At 47.8% G+C, this 25,361-nt stretch overlaps 1 protein-coding gene across 1 annotated transcript in view; it reads left to right on the top strand.

Moving 5' to 3' along the window:
* The window catches only part of LOC135225201 (calcium and integrin-binding protein 1-like), a 111,036-nt gene that overhangs the window by 20,623 nt on the left and 65,052 nt on the right, over positions 1-25,361 (top strand). The gene's annotated exons all lie outside the window — the stretch shown is intronic.

The following is a 25,361-nucleotide window of genomic DNA, read 5'->3' as shown; positions in this document are numbered from 1 at the left end:
GAAAATCCTTCGAACCCTTGGCCGAAGACTTTCGAGATCAAGGGTATGTCAAGTCTAGTGGGCCAAGAACCAGAGAGAGTCCTGTGCCCGGTCAGGGCTCTCAAGTTCTATGTACATAGAACAAAAGAGGTAAGAGGTCCCTCAGGTAATCTCTGGGTGCTCTGTGAAGAGACCAGAGTTACCTTTATCGAAGAATGCTGTTGCTTTCTTTCTAAGGGACATCATTAAGGAGGCTCATTCATCTTTCCAGAAGACTGATTTGAGCCTCTTACGAGTGAAAGCGCATGAAGTTCGAGCTGTCGCTACCTCTCTTGCCTTCCAAAAGAACATGTCAATCAAGGACATTCTTGATTGCACCTTTTGGAGGAGTAACTCCGTCTTCGCCTCACATTACCTAAGGGATGTGAGAACGATTTATGACGATTGTAATTCACTGGGGCCATACGTTTCTGCGGACACAGTCTTGGGGTCCGGAAGTAGCTCTTTCCCTATCCCTTAGTTAGGATTAGGTTAGTTTTGTTGTTGTGTTTTTTCAGGTTGTGGTGAGTCTTATGTGAAGATCTCCCATCCTTTAGTTAGTTTTAAGGGGTTTTTTGTGAATAGTTGGTCAGGTGGTGGTCAGTTGCTTCGTTGCCCTCATGTGTATGGCCTCGATGGTCTTGTCACGTTGAGGTCTCGTACCCGTTGACAGATCATCCAGAGCGCACCAGCACTACAGGTCTCCACCTGGCTGGCAACTCTGATTTAAGCAAAAGCAGCCTTAAGTGACAGTAATCACATAGTCTACTTTGCTAACAGGTGAGGAACCAAGATGTATATCATCTACTTAATTTAAGTTTCCTAAAAAATCCTATTCTGTCTCTTCCCACCATCCGAAGGTGGGATTCAGCTATATATATATCTGTCAGGTAAGTGGCATGAACAAAATGTTATTGTTATTATACAATTAAGTTTGTTCATACTTACCTGGCAGATATATATAATTAAATTGCCCGCCCTCCTCCCCTCAGGAGACAGTGGCATTAATAAAAATATGAATAGAAAATGGAAATGGTTCCTGTTATCCGCCTCCCAGCGGCGGGAATGGGTACTACCACCTGGCCGCCCACTGCGTGTGCCGCGAGTTTTGAAATTCTGTCGGACTTCAGAAAATACAGCTATATATATATCTGCCAGGTAAGTATGAACAAACTTAATTGTATAATAACAATAACATATTTAATTGATATTTTCATACGTTTACATTCGTACTAATTTCTGTGTAAGTAACCTACCAAGTAATTACATAGCTATATGTAGTTTCTAACTATAGTACAACAGCTTAAATTAAAAATTCGCGGCAACGCTCGATAGTTTAGTGCAGGTGACCAGCACCACCCACTAATGGCAATAGTACTGGGAACTACTTAGCTGATAACCACATTTTGTTTCTGTCATCAGTGTAAACATCAGATTTTCATACATTCAACTTCCCTGTCAGATATATACTTAGCTATAGACTCCGTCGTCCCCGACAGAAATTCAAATTTCGCAGCACACACTACAGGTAGGTCAGGTGATCCCGCCGCCTGCCGCTGGGTGGCAGGAATAGGAACTATTACCGTTTTAAGCCAGATTTTCTCTGTCGCGGATACTAGTAACATCGTTTGCTAGTTCCTCCTGACTTGATTCGAATCATCATTACGCCGTTTGATCTTTTGGACTGCTATTTGGTGACGTATTGGATCTTTGGTTTGGCATACGCTATTGTGGACTGTTTTTTGGATTTGGATTTGGAATTTCTCATAATGTCTGACGTGTCGATTTCGTTCAGAGTGTGTGTGAATGAGAATTGTTTTGTGAGACTACCGAAAGCTTCGGTGGATCCTCACACCACTTGTAAAAATTGTAGAGGGAATGTATGCTCGCAATTGAATACATGTGATGAGTGCAAGGGTTTGAATGAGGAGGAATGGAAGTTGCTTGATTCCTACTTGAGAAAGTTGGAGAGAGATAGGGCTAGAAAAGCCTCTTCCAAAAGTGTAAGTAGGTCGGTCTCTAATGAGCCAGTAGCGGACTATTGCCTATTGCTAACCCCCTATTCTGTTTCCTCCCATACAGTTTTACCTTCCCGATTATCTGACTCGGCAAGCTCAACATCTGAATTGCGAGTCTGAAAGCTTCGCTTAAGCATATGGAACAAAAAATAAGGAACTGGAAGGTAAGTGCAGTGAAAGTGTTCCCAGTGAAGTGGAGGGTGCGTCTGATCGGCTCTGTCTTGCTCCCAGGCCTAGACTCTTTCAAGCTCCCAAGCCAGTGGAGAAGAAATGTTGAAAAGCCGCAGGGAGGTTTCAGAGAATCTCCACCGGTCAGGCGTCCCCCTCGGCAGATCCCGTAGTTACGTCCCGGGGCTGCCAAGGATAGTCGTTGGAAAGACGTCCTTAAACAGTGTTTTTTTCTTTCGTTCGTGATTCCTCATCTAAAAAAGGATGGAGTTCAGATAGATTGTCGAGACCTTCGAAGAGATCTTGGAAGTCTCCTTCATTTTACTCAAGCCCTGAAGAATTTCCGGAAGAAGATCCTCCGCAAAAGAGGAGGAAGGAGGTGTATTCAGAAGCTCCTTCTCCTGCATCGGAAATTGGAAAGAGGGACGTAGCTACGAAGATGTTGGAGGATATGCAAAAACAGATATCTTCGCTAGTAGGAGTTCTGAAATCTGATCCTCCTAGAAGGAAGGATCGATTTCTCCCGATCAAAAGATCCCGTCCTTTAGAACTCTCTGAGAGCTCGGACGAGGCGCCTGCCAGAAGCCTGGCGCCAGCCAGATGTCGGGCTACTGTCAAGCGCAAAACGCCGTCAAGGCGAGATGATATATATAGGTATATACCTGAACCTCCTACTAGAAGGAAAGCACATGAGATGTCCGAATTGAGGAGTAAATTTGGAACTCCCGAAATCGGACGAACTCCTGAAATGAGGTGCAAAGCGCCTGAAGAGCCTGAAGTGAGGCGCAAAGTGACTGAAGATCCTGGAACTCTTGTAGTGAGGCGAAAAGCGCCTGGAGCGCCTGAAATGAGGCGTAAAGCTCCTCAAGTAATGGAAATGAGGCGCCTGAAAAGCCTGAAGCGGCTGAAAGGAAACATTTAACTCCGGGAGGGCCTAGAGCGTGAAAGGAAACGTAGAGCGCCTGGAGAGCCTGAAGCGCCTGAAATGAGGCGTAAAGCGCCTGGAGAGCCTGAAGCGCCTCAAAGGAAAAGCAAAGTGCCTAGAGAGCCTGAAGCGCCTGAAAGAAGAAGCAAAGAGCCTGAGGCGCCTGAAACAAGGCGCGAAGCGCCTGAAGAGCCTGAAGTGCCCGAATGGAGGCGCAAGGCGCCTGGAAAGCCTGAAGCTTCTGAAACAAGACGCAAAGCGCCTAGAGCGTCTGAAGGCAGGCGCAAGGATTTTTACAATCCAGAATACAATTCGGATGAGTTATCGGAGTTTGAAGCGGACTTGGAGGCTCCTCTTTGGGATTTTTCTCAAGATCAATTTTCCCCTGACAGGGTCTCTAGGTGTCACACAGGCGATCTTAGCCCCTGTCGGGAAGGAATTGATCATGAAAAAAGGGAACAACATTTAAGGACTTCTCCTGGTAGGGACGAAAGGTGTCGCACAGGCGACCGTCGTCCTTGTCAGGAAGGCCTTAGGGTAAAAGAACAACATCGGCCTTCTCCTGGCAGGGACTCAAGGTGCCGCACAGGCGGCCGTAGCCCTTGTCAGGTTGCAGTCGGTGTTGCTACAAGCCCTTTACATTCCCGAGAGAGTCCTCCTCCGGTCGCACACTCTTCTCCGAATAAAACTCAACCGGAATTGGAGGATGTCTCGGACTCTGAAGAAAACAAGGGGGCAGGTCTTACAGATTATAAGACATTAACAGCCCTCTTGTTAAAAGAATTTGGAGAGTCTCTGAGTCCTGCTGCCCCTCCTTCTCCTCGGCGGTCTTTATTTTTCGAGTACAAAGGCTGCGAAAGTCTTCCTCTTTCTTGAAGATGCAACCGACTATATCAATGAAGAGGGCTTGCAGTCGGTCGGAAATTGGCTTAAAACCAAGGAGGAGGCGGGAAGACTGTGTTTACCTGTCCCCCTTCCAGGCTATCAGGAAGGAGAGGGATTTGGTATAGCACAGGAGAATCTACGGGACTTTCTCTTCCCTCATCTGCTGAAGCGGATTTCTCGACCTTGGTGGATTTGGCAAGGAGACGTGCGCTTCCATCGGCCAAAACAAGCTGGACAATGTCTGAAATGGACCATCTCCTCAAGGGAATATTCCATGTCTTGGAAGTTTTTAACTTCCTAGATTGGTCCCTTGGGGCTTTGGCCAAGAAGACGCAAGACCCTCAGTTTTTGGAACCAGAAGTCTTGCATAGTGTTTTGGCATGTATGGATAAGGCAGTGCAGGACGGATCGGCTGAAGTGGCATCCTTGTTCGGGACAGGAGTATTAAAGAAGAGGTCTGTCTTTGGTTCATTTCTTACCAAAGCAGTCTCTCCAGTACAGAGGGCTTCTCTTTTATACGCCCCCCCTCTGTCTAAAACAGCTGTTCCTTCTCAGTTGGTAAAGGACATTTCCCATACGCTTACTGAGAAGGCAACACAGGATTTGCTGGTTCACTCTGCTAAGAAGCCTAGACCAGCTGCTTCTGTCTCGAAGAGGGAGAGCCAAGACCTGCCCAACAGCCCTTTCGTGGTAGAACTTTTAGCCGAGCCCCAAGGAAGAGAGGAGGAGAGAAAAAGAGGAAGATCTTCCGTCAGAGTTCCAAAGAAGAACGCTAAATGAGATTCCAGTCCTCCAATCACCAGTAGGGGCCAGACTTCTGGGATTCTCGGAAGAGCATGGGCTTCAATGAAAGCAGATTTCTTGGTCCCTGCAAGTTCTAAGGAAAGGATACCTCATCCCCTTCAAGAACAGACCTCCATTGACGACGACACCGAGGGAGCTGTCAGCGAGATACAAAGACCCCTGTAAAGAGAGAGATCCTTCTTGGGTTGGTGCAGCAAAGTTGGAGAAGGAGGCCATCGAGGTAGTACAGGATCCGCACTTCCCGAGGTTTTTACAATCGCCTATTTTTTGGTGCCGAAAGCCTCGGGGGTGGGGGGGGGGGGTGGGGGGGGGGGGGGGTGGAGGCTGGTCCTGGACGTGAGTGCATTGAATCGCTTCATGGGGAGAAGACAAAGTTCTCCATGGAGACATCCAACTCGGTTCTCTCTGCTCTCCGTCCAGGAGATTGGATGGTCTCCCTCGACCTGCAAGATGCGTACTTTCACGTCCCCCTGCATCATTCGTCGAAGAAATATCTTCGATTCATGGTTGCAGGAAGGATTTATCAGTTTAGGGCTTTGTGTTTGTTTTTCGGCTCTCGACGGCTCCTCAGGTGTTTACAGCGTTGATGAGGAACGTAGCAAGATGGCTACATCTGAAGGGGTGAGGATATCTCTTTACTTAGACGATGGCTTATAAGAGCGCAGACAAAACAAAAGTGTTTGGAGGACTTGGAGATAGCTCTTCAATTGACCAGATCTCTCGGATTGCTCGTAAACCTCGAGAAGTCTCACACAATCCCCAGTCAGACTATCGTCTATCTGGGGATTCGGATGGATTCTCGGGGTTTTTCGAGCGTATCCATCCAGGAAAGAATTTGAAAGGGTTGGAAAAAATCTCGGTCTTCCTAGAGAAAGAACGAAGCTCAGCGAGGGAATGGCTCAGTCTTCTGGGCACCCTTTCCTCGCTGGAGCAGTTCATCTCTAGGGAGGCTGAATATGAGACCTTGCAGTTCATCTAAGAAGGAGTTGGAACAGAAGAAAGGGGAGATCTATTGGATACCTTTCCCATAGGAGAGAGTATCAAAAACCACTTACGATGGTGGTTAGAACCACTGAGAAGAAACGAAGGAGTGTCCTTGTCCCTTCAGAACCCTCACCTAGTGTTGTTCTCAGACGCTTCGGACACGGGGTGGGGAGCAATACTAGGGACGAAGGAAGTGTCAGGCAGTTGGACAGAAGAACAGAAGGCCTGGCACATAAATGCAAAAGGAACTCTTAGCAGTGCACTTGGCACTGCAGTTTTTCGAGAACGAAGTCAGAGGCGTGGTGGTCCAAGTCAACTCGGACAACACCACGGCTCTGGCTTATATAAAAAAAACAACAAGGGGGGACACACTCTTTCTCCCTTTACCAACTAGCAACGGATCTGTTGATATGGACAGAAGAAAGAGGGATTCGACTCCTGACGAGGTTTGTTCAAGGAGGAAAGAACATAAGAGCAGACAGATTGAGCAGGAAAAACCAGGTCCTTCCAACAGAGTGGACCCTTCATTCACAAGTCTGCCAGCAACTATGGTCTCTTTGGGGGAAGCCTCAAGTGGACCTGTGCAACATTCCTATCCAGAAGGATGGAGAACTTTTGTTCGTTGGGGGACGATCCCAGAGCCCTATCCATAGATGCCATGCTCATGGATTGGAAGGGCATAGACCCTTATGTGTTTCCCCATTCAGATGCTGGGGGTGGAAGTAATGAGAAAGTTCGTGTCCTTGGAGGGAATGAGGATGACATTGATCGCTCCTTATTGGCCTGCAAGAGAATGGTTCACAGAGGTACAGGAATGGATAGTGGACTTCCCCAGATCTCTTCCCGAAAGGACAGATCTGCTCAAACAACCCCACTTCGAGAGGTATCACAAGAATATCCACGCTCTCGCTCTGACTGCCTTTCGACTATCAAAGATTGGTCAGAGCGAGAGCTTTTCTCGCAAAGCGGCAAAAGCAATTGCTGGCGCCCCCCCCAGCCGGTCGTCAACCATGCGGATATACCAATCGAAGTGGGAAGTTTTCCGTAGATGGTGTAAGGCGAAGAAGCTGTCCTCCTCGATACCTCTGTGACCGAAATTGCTGATTTTCTTTTGTTTTTACGAGAAGAATCTCATCTGGCAGTGTCAACCATTAAAGGTTATAGGAGCATGTTATCAGCTGTGTTCAGGAATAGGGGCCTGAACATAGAGAATGACAAAGATCTGCATGATTTAATTAGATCATTTGAAAACTACAAAATTAAGAACTTCTCTCACCCCTAGTTGGAATCTGGATGTGGTTCTCAAATATCTTATGTCGGAGAGATTCGTAAACCTCCCGCGATAAAGCTACTTTCCGGGACTTGACTAGAAAATGTATTTTCTTAATAGCTCTCGCCACTGCGAAAAGAGTGAGTGAGCTGCAAGCGCTTGACTCGAGAGTGGGTTTTAAGAAGGATTCGGCTGTATTGTCCTTTAAACCTTTATTTCTAGCTAAAAATGAAAACCCCTCGAGACCTTGGCCTAGGACTTTCGAAGTAAAAGGCCTTTCTCAATTAGTTGGGAATGAAATGGAAAGAACTTTATGCCCTGTGAGAACTTTGAAGTTTTACCTGCAGAAGAAGAAGCAGTTGCAGGGTTGCAAATCAAAGTTATGGTGTGTGGTTAAAGACCCTAAAGAGCTATGTCAAAAATGCCTTAGCATTTTTTGTTTTGTTAGGAACATTATAACTGAAGCCCACATGAGCTGTGATAGTGATGCTATAAGACCTTAAGGGTAAAAGCACACGAATACGTGCAGTCGCTACATCATTGTCGTTCAAACAAGAACATGTCAATGAAGAACATCTTAGCGGCCACGTATTGGAGATGTAACTCAGTGTTCGCCCTCACATTACTTGAAAGATGTGAGTGACATATGAGAAATGCTTCTCTCTAGGACCTTATGTATCAGCGATACAGTGCTGGGGAAAGGGAGAGAAGACTGATCCTTAATACTTAATTTTTGCTCCTTATTTTATATATTGTGATTTTAAAATTATTGGTGTTTGAGTTTTTAGGTTGTTTGAAAGGTGTTTTGGGGGATAACGCCTTTCAATCATATTTACTAATCCACGGTAAGGATCGGGTGATCGGGATCAGTATTTTACTCCTTTATATGCCAAGAGGCATAGGTATATTGTCATGTAAGTGAATAAGACTCCAGTCGACATTGGCCATTAGGTTTCTGTTGAGTAAGTGGATAAGACCCCATTGACAGTCCTTTCAAGGAGTTCTCAGCCATAGGGCACACCCTCGCTGAAGCTTTTGAGGCGAAGCAGACTTCTAAGCACAAGCTATGAAATCTTCCGCCTAAACAGGTAGGAACTAGGGTATTGTTAATTAACTTATTACCTACAACATATGTTGTTTACCTATTAGGTCAGTAATTTATTAGCTGTCTCTTGCCCTCCGCCAAAAGGTGCCAATCAGCTAAGTATATATCTGACAGGGGAAGTTTGAATGTATGAAAAATGATATGTTATTGTACAATCAAAGTTTCATACATACTTACCTGGCAGATATATACGATTGTATGGCCCACCCAACCTCCCCTCAGGAGACAGGTGGAAGAGAAAATCTGGCTTAAAACGGTAATAGTTCCTATTCCTGCCACCCAGCGGCAGGTGGCGGGATCACCTGACCTACCTGTAGTGTGTGCCGCGAAATTTGAATTTCTGTCGGGGACGACGGAGTCTATAGCTAAGTATATATCTGCCAGGTAAGTATGTATGAAACTTTATTGTACAATAACAATATCATATTTCCAGCAGCTTTTTTCATCATTTGCTGGTTATCTAATTGGATTTCAGTGATGTATAATTGCTGATTTCAAGTACTAACCTTCAAGCCTATAACTTTCAGGATCAGTATAGTATTGTCATTAAGATCTGATTCAAGTTTATAATTTTTTGCAAATTAATTAACTACTTCCTTGTAGACTGCCTGAGTAGAGATAACTTAGGCAGACTAGTATGAAGAGCAGAAGTTAGTTAAAAATATTGGCTTAGGAATGGATGGTTTTTCAATGAGTAGTGTAATAAGACACTTAACATTGCATTTACTGCCTGTAAACTTGATTCTACATGATATATAAACCCTCTGTCCTTTACATTAGGAATTACTTTACGGGGAAGCTGGAACACGGCTGTTAAATTCTTGAATGCTCCACTTTGCTTTCGGCCGTCTTCCATTAAAGACATATGTTTGTGATCTCTTGCTGGCTAGCCGTTAGTCACGATTTCCTGGTGGGGGTTAACTACCTGGAGCACTCACCACTCTCAGTAAATGGGTTGTGGTTTTTATTTCAGTATAGGTGAGTGTTATCTTATTGTTTTGATTGTGGTATTGTTCCCAGGGCAAGGGCACCTATTGAAGTGTTTGCTAGCCATCGGTTAACTCTTTTGCTGCAAAACTTCTACTGATGCTTTGTTAGTCTTCGGAGTGCTCTTTCGAACAAAGCTCCCACTTAAGTAGAGGCATTCCAGGGCTTTAACACCACGCCACTGCTGGTTAAATTGAGCGCCAACCAGAGGCAGTTTCCACTGCAGGCTCTCTTAACTAACAAGGAACAACAAACATTTAATGCAACTTTTCTATTTCTAATTATGTCAATGTGGGATAAAGTTTTATATATACTTACCAAGTAATTACATGATCGTAGCCCTCATGAAAATAAAATGAAAATAACTAGCAAATATTTTAGACATGCTTTGCGAAAAGATCTGTAAATAGGCAATTGTTCCGACACGGCATACAAACCTTCGGTCCTTTTACAATAGGAAGGTACTAGCGGCAGCTGGATAGGTCGTAAGCTTTCGAACAAGGGGTTCGGTAGTTAACTGCTTGTCCGACAGGCGCGCGCGCGACTGGGAGGTAAACAAACCACTTTTGCTTTCGGCCTGCTGGCGTGTAGACGTGTATCATCGCTCTCTGCCCGCTTCATCGTCGTTGCTTTCGCATGGTTGTGTTTTTCTTTTTCTATTTATCTAGTGAAACTGAATTGTAAGTACAATCATTTCATATTTATTTCCATTGAATTCAATTGTGAATTAAAGGATCTTGGTTTCTCCACGCCCTCCGATTACCTGAGTGCCGGGACTGAAGGGCGTAAGTGCGGGAATTCATTTTTCCCAGAAATGATCCTCGTATTATGTATGCTCGGTGCTGAGGGCGGGAGAGCGCTCGCTCCGAGCTTATATTTTGGTTGGAAATGTGTAGATGAAAATCGTAAGTAAGTGCCCTTTTCATTTATATTTTTTTGACCTGTATGCTCGTTGCCGAGCAAATGCGCTCGGCACGAAAACTTATTCTGTATGGAAGTGGAATCGCAAGTACACAGTATTCTTTTCTGGGCTCAGCTCGTGTCGGCCTATGAAAGGATCCTTAATATCATTCTTTCTAGGTAAAATTAACCTAAAATTACCAGAGAAAAACAAAATTAAGAAAATGTCAGTAAAACTGACTCGCTCACTCTTAAAAAGAAGTGTCGGTATGATAATAGGGGCGAGTGTGGAACACTACCACGAGACAAACAACCAATTAGCAACTTCCTATCAGAATCCCCCCAAGAGAGAGCTGATACCAACGGGCGATGCAGCCTCTACTACTACTACTAGAGGACGCCACGGACAGCAGCGCCCCTAGCGGACATCCTTAATTTTTAGCGCTAGCGACAAGTCGCCATTTTTCTTGTGCTGTGCTATTTCTGGATTTACCACTGTATTCTACCATGGAACGCTCAGCTATTGCCACGGCTAAGTTAAGTAACTCATAAGTAATATTTTACCACAATTTTATCTTCCGGGTACCTGTATTTTCCTCTTAATAGGTCATATACGGTTCCCTGGTTGTCTCGTGGCGGCGCCATGCTGCCTCGTAAGAATTCCCGGTCCTCCATACTGGGACTTCTATACTTATGGGCTTACTTTATTCAGTCATTGTTTTTACATCGAGTTTTAGCTAGTTCAGCCCTCCTACCATTTCTCTTAGTTTGGTATTTAGGGCTATTTTGTTATCCGGCCAGCATCCCGGCTCTTGCTCTTCATCGGCTATCGCTGGCTCCGAGTAGGCCTCTGTTTCTTGGAACAGTCTGCCTCCTCCTGGGCGGGTTCTTTCTCTTTTACTAAAAGTGTCTTTTCCATCTTTTCGATGTATTATTTATTACATTTAGGGCTGTTAGGCTAGCCTAGGTGCTTGTTCCTTGTCTTGGTACAGACTGGTTCACGTGGCCATCTCACGGTTGTGTTGCTCGCGGCCTAGGCCACTAGCGGTCACGTGTCCCATCGCACCTTACCCCCTATCCCCAGCCCTCCCCTTATGGTATAGGGAGGAGCTGGGGGACCCCTTGGTTGTCATGACAACCTCAGTTGCCTTCTCACCACTTCTTCTGAGGCGGCCAGGGGTTCCTCCCAGCGGGGGGTATAGGGCGACCACTCATGAGGTACCTGAGTCTCCATGCGGTAGTTGGTGAGGCGGGGAGGAGTAGGCCATCCCTCCCTCTCTCTCGCTCCCGCCGTGTTTTTCCGAGACCTCCCCCCCTCCCAGTTGCTCAGCCACCTGCCTCGCTATACGAAAGGAGCCTTCCGTCGCAGCCGGGGCACCTTTTGGTTTTTTTTATGGGGGGTTTTTTTTTTTTTGCTGGCTCCGCTAGCGGGCGGGGTTGGGCCCCTCTAGTGGTCACGGTTGCTTGCCTACTATATCCTTTCATCTCTCCCCCGCTACCGGAAGAGAGCTTGTCTCTTACCGCGCACTCTTCTAGTAGACGGGCGGAGGGAGGTTATTTTATCATCACTATTTTAAGGATATACCCTAATTTACAAGAATTGTATTATATGATTGAATTTATTTCCATCCCCGCATTTTTCGTCGTGGTTTCCTTTTACCACCACTCCTGGTTGGTTTCTCTTTTGTGTCTCCGCCACCAGCGAGCTATAGCCTAGAGATCACAACCAACCTGGTTACCACACGTATTTTTGGCGGGGCTCTGGTTTAATCTAACTTTATCGCTCCGGCACAAGCGGAGCATCTGTTAGACTGTAAGTGTTTACCTGGTACTCATGTATCTTTCCACTTACAGGCTACCAACTGCCAGGTCCCAGCGTGTAACGCGACGCTGTTCGACCCCTGTGGACATGATGAGTGTAGGTCTCACGCCCCCTGTGCCACGTCTTACAACGAGATGATCGTCTGGGCACCCTGAAGCCTGCGCCATCTGCTACGACCTGGTCGGTCAGCTGGGAGATGGGGTAAGTCCGTTATAGGCTTACTTATCATTTTACTAACAACTTTTAGTCGTAAGTTTTGTTAACCCAGTTCCACCATTGGAAACTAATCTTGCTTTCTTTCAGGCTACCGGTGTGAGGGAAGTCGCCCTCGCCACCCTGAAAGCGTGGGGGGTGGGTGCTTCGGGAAGAACGCCGAAAGGCCAGCCCTACATTCTGGATAAGAAAGCGGCTGTCCAGATCTTCCCGCGGGCAAGTCAACTGGTTACGTTGACCCTTGTCCGCTGCCCCGCTGATAGCCTCCATCCAGCAAGACCTCCAGCAATCCTTTGAGGTCGTAGCCTCCCAGGAGTCGGTCCCGGACGTCGCTGCCCTGGACCTTAAACATCGAACCTATGGCGGTAGGGGGGGTGGGGGGGAGGATTTGTTGGTTGAGGTAGGTGTGTCGTGCGCCCAAGGTCTTTCCTTGGGTGCTTCTGGATCTTCTCCTGTCCCCTCTTCTAGTGCTTCATTCCAAGGCTTTGTGGGATCTGAGATCCCTACCCGCTCTCCCGCCCTCTCTGTACCCCCAAAGGTGAAGGGACAGAGAGAACCGAAGACTCTGGCCAAGACAACCTTCTAGGAAGTCGTCTTCGTCTTCTTCGGCTAGGAAGTCGTCGACTTCCTATGCCGATGCGGTGAAAGCAAAGCCGAGCCTCTTCTCACCCAAAGAGCTCCAGAATCAAGGCTTCGAAGGAGAAGGCTCGCGCTCCCGCCGAGCCACCAGTGCCTTCTCCGCCTCCACCGCTTCCACTCCGGCTACGCCGGTAGGGGTAGCAGGTCCTAGCACCTTTGATCCCTCTACTTTCTCAGCAGGGGTGATGCAACAGGTGGGCGAGATGATGGGCTCGCAAATCTCCGCCCTGGGGTCACGCTTCGAGCAGATGTTTTTGCACAGTTGTCAAACACTCTGTCTCAATCTAGCCAATCAATTCAAGATCTCTCTAACAGGATGAGAGAAAATGAGGACCGAGTAGCTGGGCTATCTCAGGTTCCTCCTCCAGTCTCCCCAGCGTCAAGCACTGGGATTCTTCAACTCCCGCCATATGACTCTTTGCCAGCTTTCTCTATGGAGAACCCATGAGAGTAGCTGCCTACGCTCCGTTCAAGGATGGAATGATCTCTATCTCGGAGTGTGGAACTCGAAGGATTGAGGACTTCGAGTTTTACCCTCCGGGTCTGACGCAGCCTTTCATCGGTTATGCTAGGCTGACGCCAACGGCTCTGACGAGGGAAGACAAGATCTCTAAGAGTCGGTCCTATATAGTAGAGATCATGCTCAGCGGGAATGGGTTCACTGCCTTGTAGGTACTCGGGAGTGTACGAACACCAAAACTCCAGGCCTACAAGAGCCTTCACTATTTTCGCGACGGAAGAGGAGGTTTCTCTTCCGTTCGCCACGAAATTAGTGGAGAAGTCCCTTCAGGCAGTCCTCAAGGATGAGCCCATCCCACATTTGAGGGAGGCGGAGTCTACTTCTCCGCCTCTTCCCCCAGGTCCTTTCGGTAGAATTGTGGGAGAACTTGCCAGCTACGTTCACGCTTGGTAAGCTCAAACCGGACTGCGCCATGGACCAGTTCGGCGAGAAACTACCAAGGCTGCGGATTCCTAATCCAGGCAGAGTTTGATGCGCGAACCAGGTTTGGCAGGTCCCTCAATTCCCTTATAATTACGGAAATGGCTGCCCTCTCTTATGCTACGGAACCGCTGTTCAAGATTCTGGCGAAATCTCAGTTCCAGAACGGTTCTAACGGACGCTTTTTGACTTCTTCCAGGCTAGGAGGAACTGCCGAAAGCATGTCCTACAAGAATGTACCATTAGCATGAGCCGAATAGACTTTTGGCCTCTAGCATGTGGGGAGCGGATCTCTTTCCAGAGTCCGCGGTTAACGAGGTACACCACGAAGCCGCTAGGCTCAACCAGAGCCTTAGAGCTAGGTGGGGTATTTCCTCGAAGAGGAAACAGGAGTCCGTTCCCACTGCTGGTAAGAAACCGAAGAAGGCTGGTAAGAGGTTCCAGCCATATAAAAAACTCCAGCAACAGCAGCAGCAATTTGTGCAGGCGGTCCCGGTTACCCAACAAGGACAACCTGCCAGTTCAAAGCAGAATCAGCCTATCCTCCTGTTGCCCCCTCAATCTCAGCCATCCACTTCCTACGCTGATCTCGCCGGCCTTCAACCCTGGCATATGATGGCTCAAGGCTAAACATCCAGCCGAGAGGTAGGGCGAGGAGGTTAACTTTTCGTTCAGTCGTGGGCGCAGGAAGGGGTACTACGAGGAGCAGACGAGTTCAGAGGAGGGCGTGGTGGCCACCCGCCCATCAACAATGAGGCTCCCCAGGTAGGAGGGAGGCTGTTCTCTTCCGCCACAGGTGGGGGTTCAGCAATTGGGCACAGAGCATAGTGTCCAAAGGATTGGCTGGAGTTGATCAAAGATCCTCCTCCAATCAAATCATTCACCAGATACCGTCAAAGGAATTGACAGATTACGCGGAAGAACTCCTTCAGAAAGGAGCTATTGCGAGAGTCAAGCATCTAAAATTTCAAGGTCGCTTATTCAGCGTGCCAGAAAGGCTCAACAAAAAGAAGGGTAATCTTAGACTTGTCAAAGCTAAACTCTTTCATTCGTTGCGACAAGTTCAAGATGCTTACCCTCTCGCAAGTAAGGACCTTACTTCCGCGTGGAGCCGTCACATGCTCCATCGATCTTACAGACGCATACTATCATATCCCTATAGCCAGGCACTTCCGCCCATTCCTAGGATTCAGGCTAGGAAACCAAACATTCTCATTCAAAGTGATGCCCTTCGGTCTGAATGTAGCCCCCAGGGTATTCACAAAAATAGCAGAAGTGGTTGTTCAACAATTGAGAGCTCAGGGAATCATGGTAGCAGCATACCTCGACGATTGGTTGATCTGGGCACCAACAGTCGAGGAATGTCTCAAAGCCACCAAAAAGGTAGTTCACCTTCTGGAACATCTGGGGTTCCAGATAAACAAAACGAAATCCAGACTTACTCCGGAATCTCGTTTTCAGTGGCTAGGAATCCAATGGGATTTGTCTTCCCACAATCTGTCAATTCCAGTGGCCAAACGGAAGGAAATAGCAAAATCTGTCAGACAATTTCTCAAATGCAAGCAAACGTCAAGAAGAAACCAGGAGAGAATCCTAGGGTCCTTCAGTTTTGCTTCGTAACAGATATCCTTCTGAAAGCAAGGCTGAAAGATATAATCGAATTTGGCGGTCAAGCAGCGAAACTCCAAATATCGAGCACAAGTTGTCGTATCCCACAGATCCTCCGCAACCAACTACGGCCTTGGTCAAAAGTAAAGAACTTAGCCAAGAAAGTACACCTTCAATATCCCCTCCCAGTGTTAACCATTCACACGGATGCATCCCTGTCCGGGTGGTGGGGGGGATACTCTCAGTTCAAACAGGTTCAGGGACTTGGTCAGTTCAATTTCGCCAGCTCCACATAAACGTGTTGGAAGCAATGGCAGTATTTTTTTCTCACTCTGAGAGACTGCTTCTCCCGAAGAGTCTCATCTAAGGCTAGTTTTGGACAGTGCAGTGGTAGTTCATTGCATCAACAGAGGAGGGTCCAAATCCAAGCATGTGAATCATGTCATGATAGCCATCTTTGCATTAGCAAACAAACACAAATGGCATCTGTCTGCCACTCACCTGGCAGGAGTAAGGAATGTGATAGCAGAACGCCTGTCCCGGTCAGTTCCTCTGGAATCAGAGTGGTCTCTGGACGGCGGGTCATTCCAGTGGGTAAGCCGAGAGTCCCAGGTCTCCAAGTGGATCTCTTCGCCTCACAAGCGAACCACAAGCTCCCTTGCTATGTGGCCCCCAACCTGGACCCTCTGGCTTATGCCACGGACGCCCATCCGTCGTTGGATTGGAATCAGTGGAGGAGAATTTATATTTTTCCTCCAGTGAATCTTCTCTTGAAAGTCCTAAGCAAACTAAGGTCTTTCAAAGGGATAGTAGCTCTGATTGCTCCGGACTGGCCCAAGAGCAACTGGTATCCTCTTCTTCTGGAATTGGGTCTCCGACCTCAACGGATCCCCAATCCCAATCTATCACATCATTACAAAACTGAGTGGACTGTGTTCGCTTCCTCAGGAATTCTCATAACCTAACTTTATGGACTTCATGAAGTTTGCGGCTAATAAAGATGCTGATATTGACCCACAGAATATTCTCTTCCTAGAATCAGATAAGAGAGAGTCAACCATTAGACAATATGACTCAGCTGTTAAAAAATTAGCACTTTCTTGAGAGAATCGAACACTACAACCATGACAGTTTAATTTGGCTATATCCTTTTTCAGGTCCTTGTTTGAAAAAGGTTTAGCAGCTAGCACGATTACCACTCATAAATCGGCTTTGAAGAAAATCTTTTCAAGTAGTTTTCAGATAGACCTGACTGAATCTTATTTCACATCTATCTCTAAAGCCTGTGCTAGACTTAGACCTTCTCAGAGGCCTAATACAGTTTCATGGTTCTTGAATGATGTCCTCAAACTAGCTTCAGATACTGACAACTCATCCTGTGCATTCATAATGCTCCTGAGGAAGACATTATTCTTATTAAGCCTAGCCTCAGGAGCCAGAATTTCAGAAAACTGTCGGCTCTATCCAGGGATGCGGGGCATGTGGAATTCTCCCATCAGGAGAAGTTCTACTTGCTCCGGATCGTAGCTTTTTAGCCAAAAATGAGGATCCTCTTGCAAGGTGGGCTCCTTGGAAGGTTATCCCACTTCCACAGGATCCTTCTCTCTGCCCAGTATCAACTTCTTAGAGCCTTTCTATCTCGTACTTCTTCAAGATCCTCAGGTGCTCTCTTTCATGGAAGAAAAAGAAAAAGGTGGTACTTTGTCAAACGGTAAAAAGGTAATTAGACAAACAAATCCTTTACTTCATTAAACAGGCCAACCTGAGTCATTCCCAAAAGCACATGATATCAGGGGAGTAGCCACCTCAATTAATTATTTTCAAACATATGAATTTTGAGGATTCTTAAAAAGTATACTGGATGGAAATCCCCGCACCAGTCTTTAAACGGCATTATTTAAAGTCCTTGGAATCTTTTAAAGTTTTCAGCAGTAGCAGCGGGAAACATTGTTTCCCCTGATCTGTATAGTAGTTGTAGCATAGATCCAGGTCTCCTTTCTACCTACATCAGCCAACATGCCTCACCCTATCGCCAGGCTACTCGAATATCATAGCCTTAGCCGTTGAATCATATAGTGGATTGTCCCTTATTTTTTTGCTAGGGACATCCACACTTGTACTGATAATGTACTTCAGTGTACCTACCCTTATTTTTATGCTAGGGTAGGACACAATGTGTTTGTTTATATTCACCATTTTTGTATTTATGATGATCTTCAGTGTACCTACCCTTATTTTTTATGCTAGGGTAAGGACACAATGTGTTTGTATATATTTTGCAATACTTGTATTAATGATGGACTTCAGTGTACCTACCCTTATTTTTATGCTAGGTAAGGGACACAATGAGTTTGTATATTTTGTAAATTTGTTAAGTAAATCCCTTTTTCTTTGTATTACATGCATCACTATAATTTTCTGTAATTACCATTTAAGTACTTTAAGATTACTAACGTTCTATTATTTTACTGTTTAGTATAAGTTAGTTTAAGTGCTTAATTTGTATGCTGTAATTGATTTACTTATATTATATCCATCATTTTACACTGTTTTTCATTGTCCCTTTTTTTCCCATCTTGTCTGTTTCTCTGGTACTCTTTCATAGGCCGACACGAGCTGAGCCCAGAAAAGGGATTTTTGACGAAGGAAAAATCTATTTCTGGGTGATTGGCTCGTGTCGCCCTATGAAACCCCCCTTTATGGTTTATTTCCCCCCTTGCAGGACAAGATGTATTTTAGTTGTTTTTAGATTAAGGATGTCCGCTAGGGGCGCTGCTGTCCGTGGCGTCCTCTAGTAAGTAGAGTAGAGGCTGCATCGCCCGTTGGTATCAGCTCTCTCTTGGGGGGATTCTGATAGGAAGTTCTAATTGGTGTTTGTCTCGTGGTAGTGTTCCACACTCGCCCCCCTATTATCATACCGACACTTCTTTTTAAGAGTGAGCGAGTCAGTTTTACTGACATTTTCTTAATTTTGTTTTTCTCTGGTAATTTTAGGTTAATTTTACCTAGAAAGAATGATATTAAGGATCCTTTCATAGGGCGACACGAGCCAATCACCCAGAAATAGATTTTTCCTTCGTCAAAATCCCTTTTTCATTTTCATATATTTATTTTGATTGTAGCAATACTCATTTTGGATCAGTTTCCGCTCTTACCCGGAAATTGATCCTTTCCCCTTTTTATTTGAATGAAGTGAAATCGCAAGTGCAGTTCTTTTTCATTTTCATATTTTATTGAGATTGCATTATTTACTTGGATCAATGTTTCCGCTATTTCCCGGGAATTGATCCTTCCCCTTTTATTATTGATTGCATCAATATTTATTTTGGTTCAAGTTCCGCTCAGTCAGGGAATTGATCCTCTTGCCCTTGCATTCGGTGCCGAGGGCACGATTGCTCTCGGGCTCTTATTATTATTGTTGGGTACATGGGTGCTGTGCGGGGGTGGGGAACGAGAATCCCTCCCCCCCCCCCTTAAGCTCCCACAGATGGCCCTTCCCCTTCGGGGGGGGGGGGAGGTTATCTGGGTTCTTCTCCTCGCCCGATCCGTCGAGCGCGGGGGAGGGCGCTCGGTGCCCGATGTACAATTGTATTCGGGGTCTTCCGCTCGTTCGGTGTGGGGCTCACCCCCCTGCGCGAGGGGACTTCCCCCCCACTAATCACTACTACTGTTATTTCCGCAGGTGCTATTGCCACGAGGGTGGACCTTGGTGAGGTATGGGCGTCCTTCGATTTGCAGGGCGTGCCTAGTGTCCCAGGGCTGGCGGTTCTATGTCTGGGCCTGCTGCGGTCACCCATGGAGTGGTGACCACGACAATGATATCGACTCCAGGTGACGACGTCCCTCCTCACCTGGTGTACTCGCCTCACGTGGTAACAGTCTTGCCTACAGCCGCTGTGAAGTGCCGTTCTCCGTACCGAGAGGGGGGCGTGCCGCCGCCGCTCGTGGTTGCCGCGCTGCCGCGACCACACTTCCGCTGCCCTAGAGCTCGCCCCTGGACCTGCCGCCGGTACCAGGATGTTGCTGGCTGCTGCTCCACCTCCTGTGTTTCGGTGCTGCCTGCCGTACCTGCCGATTCTGTACTGACTGTCCATGCAGTTGCTGCGCTGGCTGTCCCTGCCGTTGCTGCGCTGGCTGTCCCTGCCGATGCTGTGCTGGCTGTGCCTGCTGTTCCTGAGATGCCCATACCTGCTGACGTCGTCCCTGTTCGTGGTGGTACTACCCCAGACTTTGGTCTGTCTGTACAGGTGCGTCCGGGCCCTGTGGCTTCGGCTACAGCAGCCCCGGCTCCGCCCTGGATGGCAGATCTTACGTCTGTACCTGAGGAAGCTGACGAAGAAGAGGAGGAAGGTGTCGTCGTCGTCGTCTTCATCTTCTTCATCGTCGTCGGCTGCCGCCTATTCCCCTTCGACTTCTAAGGCTTCACAGCCGAGGAAGAAGAAGGTTGCCTCCTCCCTCCTAAGAAGTCTCCCTCGGGAGCTTCGGGACCCGTATCACCTCGGTGGGGACGGGAGGGTTCCTTCCGCTGGTCCTCCTGCTCCTTCGGGGAGCGGGGCCCGTCTCTTCTTCCGCAAGGAAGAAGACTACGGGGACCAGAGGGGTACCGGCTAACACCGGTACTTCCTCGCCTGGTGTCAGTGGTTCTGCCACTGCATCAGGGTCCGTCTCGGCCTCTCGTTCGCGGGAGGGGTGGGTTACCGAGTGTACGGTCGCCTATCCAGCGACCATGCAGCCAGGAACCAGACCTCTGAGCCCGCTCAGCGTCAGGTTCACGGCACGGAGCGGAAGACTGGTGACAGCCGCTCACGCGACTCTCACCAGACCAGCTCTCGCTCTCGCGGCGACCAGCTGGCTACCCAGGGATGACATGACGGTCCCCACGCCGGCCAGGGCTGAGGCTGGGAAGAGGTCCCCCCGTTCGCCGGTGCCAGCCACGGCTGGAACCAGCGACGTGACGTGCCGTGAGGACAAGCACCGGTCTCACTGTGACAGTGGAGCCTGCAGGTCGCCTGACCGTCGCTCTCACAGAGAGCGATCGGGTACGGCAACCAGCACCAGCTCTTCTGACACTCGAGATCGGGGCCGCTGTGCTCAGTCCAGCCGTTCTCCACAGCGAGACAGTTCGACCAGGCCTGCAGCTCGATCGCCACCGCGGGTTGACGATCACCTGCAGCCCTCCAAGCCTGCTGGTTCTGCCAGCAAGCGAGGAGGGAGCGTCAGGTCTGCCTCTCCCGTACCTTCAACCTCCTCGGGTTACACCGGGAGGAGCGAGGTATTGAGGAGTGATCGTGAGGGGTGCGCCCCTCATGATCCCACCACGACGCCCTATGTGCCAGGCACGGTTCTTGGACCGGCCAGGACGTATGCGCAAGTGGATGGAGAAGACCGAGAGGGCTGTCGCTGTTCCCCCACCTTCTTAGGAGGAAGGTTCTCGGAATATGCTCTTGTTCGAAGGGCTTAACGGCCCTACTCTGCAAGATGCTGTGACTTCCGAGATCCAGAGGAACTTTGCCGAGGTTATGGCGCGGATTCGTCAGCACAACGACCTCGGGGAAGGATCGCCGCTCCCCCACACAGCAGAGCCACTCGGCTCGAGTCGTTTTGGGGCCCGAGAGGGAACCCAAATCGACGGTGGGTCTGCCGCGATCGGAGCTTGCCGACTGTGTTGAACAAGGTAGTCTCTCGTCTCCGGACAAGAAGGCTCTCTCAGTTCTGGCCGTCGAACAAGCTACTTCACCTCCTCTACTGCGACAGAGGCGTTTCTACGTGTCTTCGGACACCGTATTTGAATACCCCTTCGGTCCTCCTGAGAGGTTTCGACCTCGACGAGGACTGGAATGAGTCGGAGGACGGTATCGGCTCTCTCCTGTCAGGTGTCAATCAGCCCCACCCCAGACGACGTTCACAGTGCGGCAGACCCTTACCTACAGTATGAGTTCGTAACCCTCCTCGGGGGTGGGGAAAACGTTTTCTCCTGACGATACGTTTTCCCAGGCTCTGAGAGGCCATCGCCGTAAGGCGATGGCTGCTCCTTTTCTTCTCCAACTGCTAGTTCCGCTGGGAAGGCGAGCCAGTATCCAATTCCTCCCCCATTCCCTCTCTCCTTACGGCTACGACGGAAAGGGGAGGGATCCTACAGAGATTTCTCTGTAAGATCCCACGTTAGGGGCTGCGCTACCGGGGGGACCTTCGGGTGTCCTACCTGACGTAAGCCCCGGTCCGTTGAGGAGGGACCCTGCCCCTTTCTCGATTTCTACGGGAATCGAGAGGACCACCAGCCGATATCGTTTGACGAATTCGGTGGGGTTTTTTCGCAGCAGAGTGCTTAGAATTCTACGGAATTTCTAGCGCACTCAGAGTGTTCGAGTTTTTTACGATCTCCAAACACTTAGGCGAGACCACGGTCCAAAGTGAGCGAGAATCCCCGATAATTGTTACACGATATCGGGAACCTCGCTTATGCTCGAATTCCTGTAATTTCTAGCATTTGGAAGAAGACTGCTGCTGAAAGAAGAGTATCTCACAGTAGGCGATTAACCTGGAATAGAGAAGAACGGACGGGAACTTCCAGTTTGGCTTGAACTATCGTCTTCGGTATTCTGTTCACCATTGAAGCTTTCCTTTGGGAAAGACTTCTCCTTCACTCTCTTGACTAGAGAACGAAGGTGGTCGATCCTCCAATCCTTATTCGTCATTCCTCGAGGGGAAAGAATTTAGGATGGAGGTCGTTGTACAGAACCTACAAATATACTACGTATATTACCCTCGCGACATGATTCTTTTAACAGTTGAATTGTCCGGGGGGTAGGCGCATACCGTTTAACTCTACGGTTTGTGACCGAGACGAATTGTATCTTAATTGAACTGCAACTCGGGGTTGCCTGCAACCTCCCAGCAGTTATCAGTTTCGATTTTAGATACTTGGTATTGTCATGACAACACCAAATCAGCTTTTGTATTTACCGAAATCCGTTTCGTTTAAATATAATTGCTCGAGCGTATTCTTTATGCTCGATGGTTCTAGCCGAACGCATTCCTTCGTGGAATAATGGATTACCTGGCAACTCAGGATGACGAGTCACACTGAGAGCTACTGCGTATGGACTGCCTGATAGCAGCTCAGTATCAGCTAGGTCTCGGAGATGCACGGTTGGTTACGTCTCTCTCTCCCCTGGTTTGATTGACTACCGAACCGTATCTCTGCCCAACAATCATGGACTTAGGTCTCTGATTAACGGGGATTCTCGCAATAATGAAGGACCATCTACTGCTGTGACGCTCGTTTTCATCGCCTTCGACATTGCGAGAATTTTCAACAGAGATATCTCTTGGACTCTTTCATCTTTCTGTTTACCGCACGGTAACAGAAGTCTGTACTAGTCTCCCGCTGCATCGCACTGCGATAATGCGAATGATTTTTGCAGACATCTGAGTTTGTCTTCAAAATATCTCGTATTCGTAGGTGTGCAATTATTCATTGTTCGCCCCGAATTAACAGATGTTTCAGAAGACATCGCCTACTCTCCGACCTGACAGCTCTACTTCCAAATGTTCAGCCCATGAGAAGCAGTTCTTCAGGCAGTATTTCCCTGTGTCTTCATTACTGAAAAGAAAGCTCCGCTTCATTGCAACTACGATCCTCACCGGACAGCAATGAATAGCGGTTAGCGTTCTCAGTGTTGTAGCACAGGTTCAGAATCTTGAGAATCCTTCTCTCGGTTCAGCTGTGAAGACGTAGGTTGCATTTTCTGTACACCTTCGTCTTCAACGACACATAGTGTTGTTTCTCCTTAGCTGAGAATCAACTATACTATGAGATATCTTGCCATCAGGGACCTTGGTCTCTAGAAGGCAATTGACTTTCGCCTGTTGGGCACATGCCTTAAGAGAATCACCTCAACCTAGCCTTTGGGCATCGGTGACGAACAAATTATTTGTTTAGTCTCTTGGCATAACCCTTTTAAGGCGAAGGTCACGTGACTTGCTCGGGTGCTTGGACAACTTGCCTCCTACCGAACGCAGTCAGTCGGCAGCTGTCAGAGCGCCCAAGTTTGTTACGAACTTCGCTGTGGACTTAGTTCGGTTGTTCCATAACAGTCTTTTCTTCGTCCTAACGGCTTGTCACAGTACCCATACCATCGACACCCACCATTGAGTGTCGGTGTCCTATCCACTACCGAGAAGAAGAACTTCACTGCTTGGGGATAGGAGAATGTGAGACACTTCGCTGCAGACGGATAGACCAGTATGGGTACAGGACATCACCGAAGTCGAGAAGAGGGATAGGTCATACGACCATTTACCCTTCTTTTCCTCTGAGGTAATTGCATGACTTTTCCTGCGAAGTCAAGCATCCAGGGGATGGGGATTCGTGACGCTCGATTTCGTACCGACTTCGTAGCGAAGACTCAGAACCCTTCGGTTCCTGACGATCGGTTAGAGTCCTTCACAATCCCCTCCCTAATGGACTTCACCGCCTTCGATGCGAAGGAGATGCTGCTTTGTCCTGTGAAAGCGCGACCGCGCTTTCTGAAGAAACTCGACATCCCAGGCTGAGTGTTGAAGACTCTTCGTCAGCACCAAGATGACCTAGAAGTACACTCCCTCGAGTTACACAAGAACTTCTCCGTGGCGCAGGTACTGAAGGCAGGGGTCTGGTACAACCAGACCACTGGCACCTCCTTCTACCTTTTGGATATTGCCCACAGGTCCTTGGATCGTTTTCCTTGGGACCCGTGGTGGCTGCTCAACACGTTGTGTAGCTAACCCAAACCCTAGCAGGCTGAACAGCATCGAGTCCTGGTGTGACTGTAAGAATAGATAAGTGAATGAGAGAGTGACTGGCTTCTCTTCCTATCTTTTTCTCCCCCTCTACCTGTGGGTAGAGGGATACGGTCATCACCTTGCTGGATAAGGACGAGATGCAGGTGAGCTACTCGACAGAGCCCCATCCTATCCCTTTCACTAGGGATGGGAGCGAATATCCACCACTTCCTTCCTACAAGGGGGGGAAGTGGATGCCAACAAGAGACAAACCATAACTTTATGTTGCCTCTTGCAAATAGGAACTTGTTCTTGTTTGCTGGTACGAAGAGATACGCTTGCCTCTCTCTTAGTACTTGGTCCAGAGGTCTGACCATTGATCCTGCGGTGCACACCCCGATCAATCGGACAGAGGCTTGGATCCCTCCCTCGCTCTTACGACCAGGGAGGCACTCCAGGGTTGGACGAACACCAGTCTGTTCACCAAAAAGACTCAGATTCCTCCCACCAAGAAGTGAGTCTTCCTATTGTAAAAGGACCGAAGGTTTGTATGCCGTGTCGGAACAAATGACAATTTGTCCAAAATTGCATTTTTCCTAACTATACAAACCTGAGGTCCTTTTACACATAGTCCCACCTCATGCCACCCCTCACTCTGCAGTTTTTGCTTGGGCCAAAAGCAAAAGTGATTTGTTTACCTCCCAGTCGCGCGCGCACGCCTGTCGGACAAGCAGTTAACTACCGAACCCCTTGTTCGAAAGCTTACGACCTATCCAGCTGCCGCTAGTACCTTCCTATTGTAAAAGGACCTCAGGTTTGTATAGTTAGGAAAAATGCAATTTTGGACAAATTGTCATATCCGTGATTACTGAACTGCAAACAGATGTGGGTTCAAATATATTTATAACACCCATATGAATTTTCATCACTATAGTATATATATGTTTTATCATGTATCTAAGCTTGCCAATAGTTAAATAAACAGTTTCTTTGTTGTTCTTTTTTACTTTTTTGTAAGAGTTCTGTTTTAATGATGAGCCCAAATCTATGCATAGAAAGCAAAGTCCCTTTGGTTACAAGTGCAGTAGATTACTGTACTAGTAAAGTTGAAGATTGAAGAGTTATTTGCTTATACAAAAAACAAAATTCGTATTTTACCTGTCATGATGCTCAAACAGGCAGTACAGAGTACCAGTAATGACCAGTATGTTTTAAGGAAGTAGGAGGAGATATTGTCTCCTTTCTTGCCCTTAATAAGAAATATGAATGCACAGGTGCAGTCATGAACCACCTCATTCCTTTCAAGTAGTTT

This window comes from Macrobrachium nipponense, chromosome 13 (genome assembly GCF_015104395.2).
Source record: "Macrobrachium nipponense isolate FS-2020 chromosome 13, ASM1510439v2, whole genome shotgun sequence".
Taxonomy (NCBI): Eukaryota; Metazoa; Arthropoda; class Malacostraca; order Decapoda; family Palaemonidae; genus Macrobrachium; species Macrobrachium nipponense.
Note: the sequence above shows the minus strand (reverse complement) of the source record. Positions and strands in the feature narration are given on the sequence as shown.